The sequence below is a fragment of the Diceros bicornis genome, chromosome 32 (assembly GCF_020826845.1).
Source record: "Diceros bicornis minor isolate mBicDic1 chromosome 32, mDicBic1.mat.cur, whole genome shotgun sequence".
NCBI classification, from domain to species: Eukaryota; Metazoa; Chordata; class Mammalia; order Perissodactyla; family Rhinocerotidae; genus Diceros; species Diceros bicornis.
In genome coordinates this window covers 948,796-964,223 of record NC_080771.1, presented here as the reverse complement: position 1 = coordinate 964,223, position 15,428 = coordinate 948,796, and positions in this window count along the sequence as shown.

Below are 15,428 nucleotides of genomic sequence, written 5' to 3'. Positions count from 1 at the left end.
TTCTTATTCTCTGAAGAAAGGAGTCAAGATTGCCACCATCTGGAAGGAGTTTTAATTTCTCACTCTTTTTCCCGGATTAAAAATAATTTCTCGGGGCTGGCCCGGTGGCTTAGTGGTTAAGTGCACGTGCTCCACTACTGGCAGCCCGGGTTTGGGTCCTGGGCACGCACCGACCCACCGCTTGTCCGGCCATGCTGAGGCCGCGTCCCACATACAGCAACTAGAAGGATGTGCAACTATGACATACAACTATCTACTGGGGCTTTGCGGGGGAAAAGGGAAAAAAAAGGAGGAGGATTGGCAATAGATGTTAGCTCAGGGCCAGTCTTCCTCAGCAAAAAGAGGAGGATTGGCATGGATGTTAGCTCAGGGCTGATCTTCCTCACAAAAAAAATAAAAATAAAAAAAATAATTTCTCTACTGTCTGTATCAATTTGATATATGTTGTCAAAACTTGCCTATAGAGTCTCATGGTTTCATTTTTATAACAAAAGGAATGTGAACCAAAAAGTCTAGAACAGAAGTTGCAACCTGGTGACCCAACTTTGGTAGGTCCCATAAAACTCAAAAAATCAAACAATTTCACATGAAAATCTAGAATTCCATATTCTCTTGAAACAGCATTCTGGCAACATGGCACTCACATTTTCATCTGGCTACATTAGCCGGACCTGAAAAGGGGCTTCCGCGTCTAGTCAAGTCCTCCAGAAAGCCACGATCCTCATCAATCCAAACTGTAAGACCCTCAGTTTACCCAGCAGGATTTTGTTCAAAGTGTCATAAAGAGAAAGAGAAAATAGCTAAAGATATGAAGCAAACTGAACCTTGTACCAACCTTCCGTAAAACCAGCTTAAATTCATCACTTGACACATTTTTAGAATATGTAATAAATTAACATTTTATTATAAGTGTACTACTTTTGGAATAATACTCTTGAAGCTGCCAGCCAAAATTTGAGGTTCTTGGTACTCATGGCCAGAAACAAAGCCATTTCCCAACCAGCACCCAAGTTGGCAGTTGCTGCAGGAGTCTGTGCAGTCCCAGTCAGCTTTAAATTACATGCTGAGTATTTCCCTAAATTTGAAGTGTAATTATGACCGGCAACATCAGTTCTCAGATGATGAAGAATGATCAGCGGTGCGGAAAGAGGGAAAGATATGGTGCCTTTTCTTTTTTTACCATAGTGACAGCACAGGCAGAGAGATGCGAGACTTTGCTGCTAAGATGAGAGAGCCCTCTCAGGGCAGAGCAGCACAGACGTGGCAGAGATGCCTGCCGTCATCCCTGACTTCTTAGACTATGTTGGACGTTGACGTTTTAATGTCTATGCCATGAACAAAACTATACATATTTTCACTTTTTTCCTAAAAGCTTAGTCTATGATAATACCATACAGCAAAAAAAGGAATTGATTACTTTTTTCAACCGAATAGAATATATATCCTGCTTTTTCTCTGTTGATTATAATAAAATTTATTTTGTCTCAGAGCCCTGAACCAAGAGCCATCCGCATTATGTGTTGGGCTCACGATCTTTTATATCCCTCTGTTTAAAGTCAGCAGGAGTTGGAAGAGAGGTATCTGGAAAGTTAGGTTGAAAGCAGGAAACCAGAAAGGCCAATTGTCCAGAAGGTAGAGAGGATCTGTGTGAGCTGGGGAGACAGGTGGCTGCACCTCCCACCCTGAATTTTTCCTCTCCCGGGACCACAGACTTGATCCAGGCCACTTTCTGGGCCTGGCAGCTCAGCCTCCTGCCTGGGCCTTCTCAGCTGTTTGCCTTAGGACTTCTCTCCTCAGGAGCAGACAAAGAACAGACTCTACTGTCCTCTGGTTCAGGCTTGCTAAGTACCCTGCCCCTTTTAACCCTACGAAGTGGAGTAGAAAAAGACCAAACTTTAGCAAATAGAGGCCTCTGGAAAATTAAATGCAGACCAGATGGAGCATGTCTAATGAATTTTTCTTTACATAATGTAACAGGAGGGGGCTGATATGCTGGGGCCAGATGGGGCCAGACGCAGATGGAGGGGAGGGCCAGCTGGGTAGCATCCCAGAAGAAAAACCTAAAAGAAATGCTTAGAGAGTAATAACACTTAGCAGAATAATGGCCCCTTTCACCTCTTTGCTGTTCACCCTCTCCCCATCTCCATCTATCCCAGACAAAGACAAAAGATGCCTTAACTGAGGACTGGTAGACTGGGTGGGGCAGAAAAGAGAAGTGGAGGGAAAGCGATGAAGGTTTAGACACAGGTGGAATCTGGATAAAGGAGGCCCAGCGCTATCTGGTGGCCAGTGCAGAAGGAAATATACTAAAACCTGAGAATCCGAGAGCATACAGGCTTGTGTCCCGTTGTGTCGGATAGTTGCAAAACTCCAGGGAGAAAACGGCGCATAGGAGTCTAGATGGATGCAGCTGTGGAGAGACACAGTTATTCCCAGACCTAGGCAGAGCACTGGAAGCAGCAGCAGAAGGGCCTTGACACCATTCACAACAGTGTGGACCCAGCTATGCAACCTGAAGGGATCAGGCAGATGGTGGGAGGGAGGGCTTCATGGACACCTGGTAGGCGGCACAGAGGACACACCCCAACTTCCTGGTGTGACAAAACCCCCTAGAGCTTAGACACAACCACAGGAAAGGGGGAACTCCACGTTTCCGCAGCCCCGGTCAAATAAGGGTCCTAGGTAGAAATTGATTTATAGAACAACAGAAAAAGTTCTTTTTCTTGCACAGCTCAGTTGTGTGTCCACTACAAAATGTAAATTGATCTGATTTTTGCCAAGGATGACAGCACTGTGAAGCTGAAATCATAAAACTTTCCCTGCCACACACAGCTGTGGTCAACATGTCTGAAATTAATAATGCACGGTGTTGTACTGCTTATTGGGAGTGAGTGATTTACTTTACGATCTAAAATTTAAACCTTTTAATATGCCTCCCAAGAGTTCATCTGATTTGGAAAATTAAAAAGGAAAACTAAACAATGAATAAGAGTACAGAAAAAGCAGAAACTGTTTTACTGAATTTTTTCTGAACTCTGCTTTGGCCAAACAAGGTAAATTAGTAAACCAATCTCTTTCTGGGCACAATTTTTATTAAAATTTGGTGAAAATGGGAAACTGTGCATTCTATGCTCATAATTGTGTATAAAATGGGGACATACACCCTTATATGTGCATAGAAAATGTCTGAGATGATGCATAAGAGATCGTTATTAACAGAAACTGCCTCCCGGGGAAGAAGGCTAGGGGTCTGGAGTGGGAGAGAAATAATTCTTTACTTGTGAATGTATTACTTTAATTTTAAAAGCAACATCAGCAATTACTGAAAACAAAAGCCAAAGCCGTTAGTAAGCCACAGTTATTCGAGGAGTAGGTAGAGGAAGCTAGTGAGCTAGGAGAGCAGGACAGAGCCGGACACCAGGATTGGGAGCATGCAGCTCCCACAGTTCCTAATTCCAGGTTTCTGGTGGTGGTTCCTAGTCTTGGATCCCAGGGGTCAAACCTTGTAAATCTTTATAATAAAATCTTCTTTACTTGAGTAAGCTCAAGGGGGTCTCTGTCTCTTGCCACCCAAAGAGCCCTGACATCACCAATCTCTTGAGAAGGAAGGCTGATTTGAAAACAAACGTCTAGATCAGGTACTCCCAGCTCATCTGCTTTCCCTATTAGCAATGGAAAGGAGTCTGACTCACATTTTTTACCCTGTGTTTTTCACTTTTTATGACTAAGGCAACAAAGTTGCCTCTTGTCTGCCTTGGTCCGGGTTCTAAGAGATGGGCTGAATTCTTTACCATATGGCTACTAGGCTCTATTCTGGCAGATCTTTATTGTTATTAATATGATGATGCATTTTATTTATTAATATATTTCAATTGAAAGCGGATTTTGTGATCTTGGTGATCCATTTAAACCTTTCTAAAGTTAAAAGAAGGTAGAACGTGTATGATAACTGAATGGGAATTACCTGCTGAAATATCAAATGTTTACTTTCAATAAGACTGTCAAAAGCAGCTGCTTTCCTGGAAAAAAAAAAAAACAAAACCAACTAACCAACCAAGCCCACTAAATACATTCCAGCCTCAGGGCCTTTGCACCTGCTGTCCCCTCTACCTTGAAGGCTCTTCCTCAAAGAGCAGCACAGCCAGTTCCCTCACCCTCCCTCTGGTCCCTGCTCATTTGTCTTCTGTATAGTGAGGTCTTCCCAGGCCACCCGATGTAAAATAGCTTCTCCCACTCTCAGGCTCATGCCTTTCCAGCATTCTCTAGTCCCTTTCTCAGCTTTATTTTCTCCTTAGCTTTTAGCACTATTAGATATTCTTTAATTTGTTCTTTGTATGTCTTCCCCCAACTCCTAACTGAAATGCAAGCTCTATGAGAGCAAGGGATTTTCTGTTTTATTCATGAATGTATCTCTAGTCTCCAGCACAGAGTGTGGCACAGAAAGTGCTCAACAAAACTTTGTGGAAAGACTGAATTAAATCACAATGACTGGATGTTGAAGAGGACACACCAACGGGTCTAACAAAATTGCTAGACATTTTCCATACATACTTGCTCCTGTGCATCTGAGATAAATCCTTTTGCTATATAGATGACACTTACAAAGCCAAATCAAGTGGCCACACATTAGAAGGGATACTAGGCCTGGTGAGCATAGATTTTACCTGTATATACACAGTATCCACAGGTCCCACTGAGATGGTGTTAATGCCACAAGGGCTCTGTTCTTAGACCAAATTTGAATCTTCTACATGATGAGGGATTAGGGACACATATCTTAGTCTTTCGAGATAAAGGTGATCGATATTCTTTACAGCATAGCTGAAGTTATAAAGATTAATGTATATAAAATTTTATAAATATGTCCTTCTCAGAGAGACCTGTTTTTTAAATACTCCACATATTTCCTGGATGACAAATGCTTCGAAATATTTAGGAATATTTAGGAAGAAACTTGTCTGCTAGGCAGAGTTCAGTTCTTTCAGTAGGAGAATCTGAGTAACAACTGCTGGGGATGGAAAGAAAGTGAGGAAAAGGTTCCTGCTGCCTTTCCGTTAACAGGTGTTATAGGAAAGGTGGGAAATGAAAGAGGTCCAGAAAAATTTATTTGTTTTCCTTCAAAGTTGATATAACTCTGGTAACCAGTCACCAAGTTGGATCTGACAGGTAGGTTTAGAAGTCACTTCATCTGCCGGTTTAAGAGCAGACAGGCACTAAATGACATGAGTGGATGGAAACGAAAAAGTGGAGTTCAGGGAGAAATGAGAGAGAGGTTGTTTGTGATGGGAGCAACTGGCAGGATGAGGACATTACAGGATAAAGACTGTAGTGCTGGGGCAATGGGGAGGTGGGGACCTGAGTGTGTTCAGGGCCACTTTCGTGCTTTACAAACTTCTTAAAACAGATAGAAGGTGAAAGTTCTCAGTTAAGAGAAATCAAACTTTTTACAAAATAAATCCTCAAATGCACAACTTTTAATTGATAGAGGATATATTAATAATACAAGTTCAATAGGAATCTAAAGAGATTTTGATCGAATTACAACATATAAGAAAAAGCACAAGAGCAGATGTTTCTAAGTAGAACTCTAGTATCATTTGCAATGTGTATCTTTAACACAAAAACCTTTGTGCTTTATAAACAAAAATATTTTTAAATAAACTCATAGGGAAAATGCTTGGGAACATACATTCAGAAAAATTCATTGGCTCAGCAAACACGTATTCAGTGTCTACTCTATGCCAGGTACTTTGCTAGGAAATACAGAAAGACGAAAGCCACAAACCCTACCATCAAGAGCCTAAAGCTGACTGCGTTAGACATGCAAGGAGCACAGAATTCAGTGTAGTAAATACTAGGCATGCACATGCACAAAAGTCAAGAGGTTGGTTGGGGCATGCCACTTTACACTACCTTTTTTCAGGGAGTTTTATATTTTGCTTTACATACGTGAAGAGTGTTTCAATGCAACATACTATGTTTGCAGATACAACCCAACACCAACTGCATGAGCATTTGCCCACGTTGGTCCTTACCCTTCCCTCCCTTCTTTCACACCTCACAACATTCATAAGCCATTACTTTCTGCGTTGCCTTCAGAATCGACCCAGAATTCAGCCGCTGCTAAACATCTGGCACCAATAACACCTGGACATCTCTTGCCTAGATTGTTGCAATAACCTCCTAACTTCTGCCCTTACTGCTTTTCAATCTATTCTCAATGCAGCACGGTACCCTTTAAAAATGTCCATCCTATCACATCCTTCCCTACTCAAAATCCTCCAGTGTCTTCCCATCTTACTCCGGGTAATAGCCAAAGTCTGTACAATGAACATAAGGCTCTGTGTGTCCTGTCTTACTTTACCTGTCTGACCTCGTCTCCTGACTGCTCACAAGAAGCACACGCCTGCCTCAGGGTCTGTATACCTACTGTTCCTTTTGCTTGACCTAGAATGCTCTTTCTGCACATATCTGGTATCTCCCTCCCTTGCTTCCTTCAGGGTTTTACTTAAATGTCACCATCTTAGAGAGGTCTTCTCTAGCCACCATATCTAAGATTTCAACACTATACCCTTCCCCCAACATCTCCTATTCTCCTTTTCTGCTTTTACTTCTCCTTAGCATGGATCACTATCTCACTTTGTATTTTACTTACTTGTTTACCAACTAGAATATAAGCTCCACGAGGGCAAGGATCAAATCTGGGTGGTGTTCACTGATTTTTTTCCCCCAAGTGCCTAGAATAGTGCCTATATAAATATTTCACTTTATATTTGTGAAATGAACAAATAGACGAATATATGAATATTTTATACAAAGAATTCATTTATTCATTCCACAGATATTTGACTGCTTACTATTGACAAAGATTCTCTCATTGACCAAGTTCTACTCAGACTCCCCTGAACTCATTTTCAATTATGCCTGACTTTTGGACTTCTGCATTCATATCTGCATTGTTCAATTTAAACAAGAATCCTGATAAATCAGTTTAACCAGAATCCCTCATCCTCCATATCTGATCAGCCTCAATATCTGATCAGGCTCCTCATCCTCCACCATCCCCCAGATGATGTCTGATCACCCTGGCCTGCCTTCAGCAAGAATCCTGTTAGGTTGGTTTAGCCAGAATCTCTCCTTACCCCTGAGGTTTCCTCTTAGTATTTTCCATCCACTGACCCTACCCTGCTCCTTGGCTATAAATTCCCATTGCCCATACTGTATTTGGAGGTGAGCCCAATCTCTCTCCTTCACTGCAAAAGTCTATCCCAGTGGTCCCTATACCTATCGCGATGGTCCCCCCTTGAGTAAAATCTTCTTTAGCATGCTTTAAGTGTCATTTGAATACTTTTTTTCTTTAACACTATGTATAAAGCACTTTTTAAAGTAGAGGAGATAAAACAAGCAAGAGAGAGATAGTTCCTGCTCCGGAGAAACTTACAAAAAAGTAGGAAGGAATCTTTAAACTACTTTCACACACAGAAAACTTACTGCACAACAGGACAAGGGGACCATGGTCCTCGAACTGTGCACAAATCTACAGATAGCATTTCCTTTACCCTTACAGAGCATCCTGGAACCTAACAATTACAGTATTGTTTACCTCCCATCTCCAAAGAGCAATGAAATCCTTCATAGGAGTGGTAAACCGCATTCACTCCTCAACGTCCATCCAACCCTGGAATTCAACTGCTGGAAAACACAGGCAGCGCTGAAGCTGTCTTCACAGGGCATGGTCTCTGAGGAAGAGGCCATGCCCATTCTACACTACGTGGCGAGAGTGAGCGTCCAGTGAGTTAGCTGCTGCTGTGACTGACGACCACCTCATCAAAGGAGAACAGCCATGAGTCGTGGCCTTTGTCAGACCACTTTTAGAGGAGTAGTCACAACCAATGTGTAGAACTTCATTAATCCTGCTAAGAAAAGAGATAAAAGAACTCTTAAGAGTTCTTTTCTAAATTCATATTTGCTTGACTTGCAGGAGTTGAGGTGTAGCACTTCACTTCAGGCCACCATTGAAATGATGGCTTTCTACATAAAGAGGGCTGCTCATTCATGACCCTTCTTAGTCTGCCAGTCCACTAATATGGCAGGAAAAAAGTATTTAAATGGCTTATCTTTGGTTTGCTGAAAGAAAATTTCAGAATGGGATCTTCTTTCCAAGGAGACACAGACTTGAACTACGATCATTTCAGTGAGTTTCACCTCTCATGGAGATCTTCCTAAAGAGTATTTTACCATGCTTTCTTTTAGAGGAAAAGATGTCCATTGCCAAGGCCAGCAGTCCTCTGGATTTCTTCTGTGTATTTTTCCAGTTAGACCTGAGTAGCTTGTTTCTTTAGTAGAGAAAATCTGCTAGCCAAGTGCACAGCTAAAGCACAGCTAAAGTAATGTCTCTATTATGTTGACCTAGAATCTGTAATTCAAAGCTACTGTTCTTACAATTTTGAGATATCTTTCCCTGAATCATAGGAGAAAGCTAATGACTTCGAGCTCAAATGTTAAATGCTGATGCTGATTGCTGTTGGCTTTATATAGTCCCTTGGGAGCTCTTTAATTCCAGGATATTTAAAATTAATGCCTAATGTTGTAAAGAAAATTTGAAATTTTCTTTTGATTAAAACAACTTCCTTTAAAAATTAAACTATCAAAAATGAATTAAAAACTTGATTCAGCCTTGTAGAATGCTCCTGAAGAATCAGATCCTATTTTCTAAAAGTTGGGAAATAAAGAATAACTTCTAAGGCATTTTCATCTCTGGCATAGATACATATCTTAATTACCAGATAACAAGTGTCCATCTATACAGAACTAATTAAGTGAGTCATGGTACCTCCTCACAATTGATGCTGCTGTAAAAAAGAATAAGGAAAATCTCTACGTATGGATGTGAAAGGACTTTTAGGATTCATTAGGCGACCAAAGCCAGTGCAGAGCATTGCATATAGTATTCTACTTTTTATATTAACAAAAAGTAGAGATAAGAATATAAATTCATATTTGCTTGACTTGTATAAAGAAACAGTAGGAAGACAAGTAAGAAACACAGGCAATGGGGGTAAGGTAAACAGCAATGGAGAGGACAGGGGTGGAAGCAAGATTTCTCTTTGTATAATTTGTATATAGTTTAAACTTTTGAATTACATAAACGTATTAATAAAAAATTTTTAAAAACCTTAATTTCCTTGTAAGCAAGATGTCTACATTTATAGACTCATAGGTCTAAGAAATATTCAAGTTGAGATAGATAAAACTGTGAAAAATAAGTTGTTACTGAAAGTCATTTAGTGAAATTTTTCTAAGGTAGATTAAATCAAATTCTTCTTTTTTTCCTTTTTCATTTAAGAAACTGATCAATTCTTCAGATCCAGAAATTTAAAGAGAAAGTATTAGGACTCTTGATTAGGCTAGAATTGGAAAAAAACTGATATCTTTTAATATAATTAAAGTTCTGTAATAAATCATCCCAGGGTTTGTGTAGCCAGATCACACCAGATTTGAATCTATTTTAAAGCAATACTGGCTGGTACTAGAAGAAGTTTAAATTCCTGTGGATTGGGTCCAAAATTATCATAAGCCTAAAATTCTTCCTCTGTGCCCTCTAGAATTCACTGTCCATCAAAATTCCCGCAGCCTCAACTCCTTCTCTGAATGTTCCCTTTGCCATCTTGTTTAAACAGAAATCTGCAGCCCTCAAACTGTGGCTGTTTTTTCTCCTTACCCTTGAGCCTGGAGGGTGACTTCAACCAGTCCCCAGATTTTGAATGCCATCACAGGATAACTGCTGCAGAATTTCTATCCCAGCCCTGACCTCTTCCCTAAACTCCAAGTGATTAGGTCTGATTCCTTAGTATACATCTCTAGATATTGGAATTTCAAGTTTAACTTGCCAAAACAGCAACCACCAAACCACCAAATCTGCTCCTTTCTTAGTCTTTTTCATCTCTGTAAATGACTCTATCACCAGCTTAGTGCCTCAAGTCAAAAGTCCAAAAGACATCCTGATGTTTGTCTTCTTTCCAATATCCAAATCAAATCCATCAGCAAGTCCTATAGGACCAGGACCCATAATCCATTGATAGTACCACATTCTCACTATAATCCCACTGTCAAACATTATCATCTCTCCCCTGCACACCCGCAAAGTCCTTGCTCCATTCTCACTAATGGTCTCCACTTTGCTAAATCTGATCCTGGTGTGTTTGAGAGATTGCTGGGGTCAAAGGATTAGAGTGAATGGAAAGATAGGTGGTAAGAGTGAGTGGGATTAAGGAGAGTTTGACAATGACAAAGTCATAAAACCATGGGAATGAGCAGCTCCATGGGAGTAGAGGACAAGATCATTGGCTGTGAGTTCCAGTGAGAGGCCAGGGTGTTGGAAGGATCATTTATACATATATTCAAGCCAAGAATTAAGACACTAGTGGAGTTGGAGAGGGGGTGAGTCAAGAGCTAAAATTTTTGAGAAATAAGGGGGAGTGACTCTAGGGGTCAATAAATGGACAATGCAATGTGGGGTAGTAGGTGATATACTCTGGTGACTGGAGAGTAGAAGCTTTATGTTTTTAGGAATGTGGGAGAAAGTAATATCTGGAAACAGCAATGAGGATCACCCACCTCATCTTCAGGCTTTAATTCTAAAATATATACCAAATCTATTTACTCCTCTCCATTTTTACTGTTGCCATCCTAGTGCATGCTGTCTATCTTTCTCTCTCTCTCTCCTGTATCCCTGCAATCGAGCTTCCTAATTGGCTTCCTTGATCTTTCACCAAAATTTTATTTTGTGCATCTTTGATGCTGTGATTTGTTTTAACCTGATGAAATTCACTGAGAAAGAAGGTGCCCAATAGAAAATTAAACTGAATCCCAGATTGTGACTACTTTGATGACTAAGTCAGAATTGAATGAATTGTGTGTCTTCTACTCAATTTTTTGCTCTTTTTTAGCTATGATTTCTTTTTTTTTCTGGTTAAACAATGTTGAGATCTCTTAGCATTATATCTAGGAGAAAGATTTGATACTTAAATGTCACTACAGATTTTGGATGATTTTCCTAATATATATTATCAATTGTTTAATAACAATTATTCTAACACTTAAGGCAGGGAAATTTTATGAAGCAAATTCATAACTTTAAAATATTTTAAGGATTGTATGCCAGAACAAAATCATGTGTTCCTCATGTGTGTGAGTGACAAAATAAAATTATTAACAATACTCTAGAAATGTATCCTATGGAAGCAACTAAAAATATACACAAAAATTAGTCTATAAGGCTGTTTATAGAAGCATGTTTACACTGTTAAAAAAAAGTGCAAGCAATCTAAATGTTCAAAAATAGAATCATCTTAGACTGTTTTAAAAAATAATAGTGCCCTGCCCTACTTCTGATCAATTCAGTCAGGACCTCTGGGAGCAGAGGCCCAGGCACCAGCATTTTTAAAAAGTTCCTCCAGGGGTTCTAATGTGCAGTTATCGAGTGAACTATCTCAGGTGAATTTACCCAGTCTTATGTCTTTATACACCATCAACATGTTGAGGGAGTCCCAAATTTACATCTCCAGCCTGGACTGCCGCCCCTCCCTTCTGACTCCATTCTTATAAACCCAACTGCTTACTCAACATGGCTCTTTGAACGTCTAATAAGCATCTCTAATTTAATGTGAACTCTTTTATTTTTACCCCACTCCCATTTCCACCCAATGTTTAATTCTGTCAGCTCCAAGTTCAAAATATATCCAGAATACAACCATTACTCACCAACTCCACCTTCTCTACCTTGGCCCATGTCATCTCTTGCCTGGGTTTTATTGCAATAGCTTCTTAACACAGCTAGCAGAGTGATGACTTTAAAATGCAACTTAGTTTATGTCTCTCCTCTAGTCAAAACCCTTTTAATGGCTTCCCATCTCACTCAGAGTAAAAGCCAAAGTCTTTATAATGGACCTGATTGGGTCGCCCACAGCCTCTTCTGACCTCATGACCTCTCCTTCCACTATCTCCCTAATTTGCTGTTACCCAGCCATAGTGGCCTCCTTCCTCTAATAAGCCTGGCATGTTCTTCTGCCTTAGGGCCTTTGCAGGCCCACTGCCTGGGAAGTTTTCCCAAATATCCTTATAGTCAACTCCTTCACTTCCTTTAGATTGAAGTTCAAATGTCACTTTATCAGCGAAGTCTTCCCCAAACACCCTAAAATAGTATCCAACGCCAATACTCTCTATCCCTCTTTTCTCCAGAGCACACATTATCATCTGATATACTATGTGTTTACTTGTTTGTTTACTGTCTGTCTTCCCCACTAGGATGTAAGTTCTGTGAGGGCAGGGTTGTTTTGTTTTGTTTATCACTGTATCCCTAGCCTTGAACAGTGCCTGACACATAGTGGGTCCACAATACATATTTGTTGAATAAATGAATATATAAACATATTTTCTCCACTATTTTTTCCCCACACAAATGGTTAGCTAGCCAAACTTATCCAGTTTCTCTGCTTACTATACCATTGCAATTTATAAGCAAATTGAACCTTTACAATGTGCTAATTGACATGGAAGGGTTTGACATGACAGGGTTTGACAAGTTAGCAGTGGGGCTATAAATCATATACACTATATGCACATGTATATACACATATATATGTCTATCAATGTATGCGTACATATATATACGTACATGTAAACACCATATACAACCATCCTGCTCCATCACTGAACAATCCAGTTTAGGAACTGCAAGGAATTTAGAGATTATCCAGTGACCCAAACCCCGCAATTTTTTCTTTCCAGAGTACCATGAATCATCAATTCTGTGGTCCTAATAGCCTCATGACAAGAGCCATTAGCATATTCTTCTGTATCCCCTGAAAAAATATTTCAACTAGCTTCACCTGCTCTGTACATTCAAAACTAGTTAGATAAAAGGCAGAAAGCAAAACTAGTGTCTGAACTGCCTGAATCATATATACAGGGCTGGCTAAGGTAATGGATTACATGGTTCTGTATTCAGTTAGTTGTGAACAGTAGGAAAGGCCCTAAAAATATTGTAATTCATATACTCCCTCCCTAGTCCTTATTTACCTCCTCCCCACTTCAGCCCCACATAGTCACACAAGCAGCCCAAATTTTCAAAAAGGCACTGAACAACAATACAAGCCTGGCAGAAATCTGACATCACTCCAGCCTTGAACTTGAAATCATTTGCCTAGTGAGAGCAGCCCTCAGCTGCACTGTGACTCAGCATTTTAGGGTGCCTGAGACATGAAATGAGATAAAGGTCTTATTCCCTTCATGGCATTAGCTAAATTTGGAGCTAAAATAAATGAGCTAATACCTTAAAAAGAGAAAGTCAGTGGCTGAAATGTTATAGTGCTCACACCGACATAGGTTTGACTCAACATGTGATGATAGGGGGAGAGCATGTGTCAGCTGAATCACACAGAACTGTTCCGAAATAACTTGTTGACCTATAAAATTAGCAAATAACAATGCTGACTACAATTAACACTCAGAAAGGGAGAAAATATTGTAAATAAATGAAAACAAAATAAAAATATGAACTGTGATGACTGGTATAGAGTCAGGTAAAAAATAATTTAAAGCTAGGGAGGGAATTCACCTAGCTACTCTTGACTAGAATATCAAAAGCTAAAATTGAACCAAGTGAGGATTTTTATTTCCCCTTGCAAAAAAAAAAAAATTGAGTAAAACTGAAAGAAAAAAGTCCAGCTCTTTTTGACTCTTTATGGGCAGAAAGAAAGGTGAAAATAAGAGAAACTATCTGAAGGTTCCAATAAAGGCAAAGTTTTCAGTTCATATTCTCATGTGGAGCTGGAAGTGACGGAGGAAGAAGAGAATATGGTAATTTGCAAGCAGAGAGATCTAGAGGTGAGATCATGAAAAAGGACTGAGGGGCATTCCACACAGGCAACGGGGGGGGGGGGGGGGGGGGGGGGGGGGGGGGGGGCCGGGAGCCGGGGAATCCCACTAGGGAAGCCAGGAGTTTAAATGAGTAAAGACAATGAGTAGAGATGTGGAGACAGCCTATAGGCAAATGGGCAAAAAACAACTGCTAATACTTAGTTTTAGCTCCTGTTCTAACTACTCTATATGTATTAACTCTTTTAATCCTCAGAACAAGCCAATGATATAAATACTATTAAATCCCATTTTACACGTGAGGAAACAGCCTCAGAAAAGTAACTTGCTCAAGGTCACGTTAATAAGTGGCAGAGCCAGGCTACCAACCCACACAATGTAACTCCACCACAACTTGATACTGCCCCTTATGAACATCTCAAAAGCGAAAAGGAAGTGGGGAAACGGAAATTATTGAGGCCTTTAGTGCATTCAAAACCAGATCTTGTGGGGCACAGAAGAATTCCTTCCCCTAAATAACCTACAGCCTATTAAGGGAGTTCAGACTCACACCAAAATACCCTTCAAACTGCACATCAGACCTCTCTACAAGGGCACAGGCCAAGAGTAGCGGCAACTCAAATGAGACAGCAGTGTCCATCAGGTTGTGGAATCAAGGAAGACTTCACAGAAAGAGTAGCTTTTCGGACAGAATTTCAGGAAAAGGGAAGAGTTAAGTGGAAGAAGCAACATGACTCCTTATCAGTTACTCCCCAGCGTTTTCAGGACACACGTCCAACTCCTGGGCATGGTACTCAAGGCCCTCCACAGCCAGGTCTGGAGGAACGCCAAGGAGAGAGAGCATCCCGAGCGAGATGCTTACGCTGGAGTCTCCACCAGTCCAGCTTCCAAAGGATCAGAACACCTTCTTTCTGTCTCCATAAACCCTTGGTGGGTTGAAGACAGGCACTACGACTCACTCTTTTCTAACACTCCCCTCCCTGGCCGGGCGTCTGCACATCTTAGCCCGTGGCAGGCGCACAGCACACATTTTCTGAAGCGAATGCAAACCAGTGGCCATCAGTCCCCAGTGTCCGTGCGCCCAGTCTGCCCTAGCCCACCCAGACCTCCGGTGTCGCCTGGTCTCAAAGCTACCCAGTAGGAGACTGAAACACTCGACCAGATGCAACGGGCGCACCTTGGTTTGGCTCTGGATGCCGCAAACCAACCGTGAAAGACATGGGACAATGGTGAAATCCTAAACACGGACTAGCAATTCGATGAAGGAATTAATTTCATTAGCTGTGATGATGTCTGTCTTAAGAAGTCACTTGCTGGATACATATACTTCGGGTACGGAGTGGGGGCGACAAATGGAACAAAATTGGTAAAAGGCAGCTAACTGCTGTACTCGTGGGAGTGATATACTACTTTCGGTGAATGTTTGAAAATTTCCTAAAACACACACACACACACACACACACACCCCGAGGGCTGTTGTCACCGCAAGCCCCGAGGGAAGCGGACCCAGAGGGCCCACCGCAGCGTCTCAGGTTCCGAGGACGAGCTCC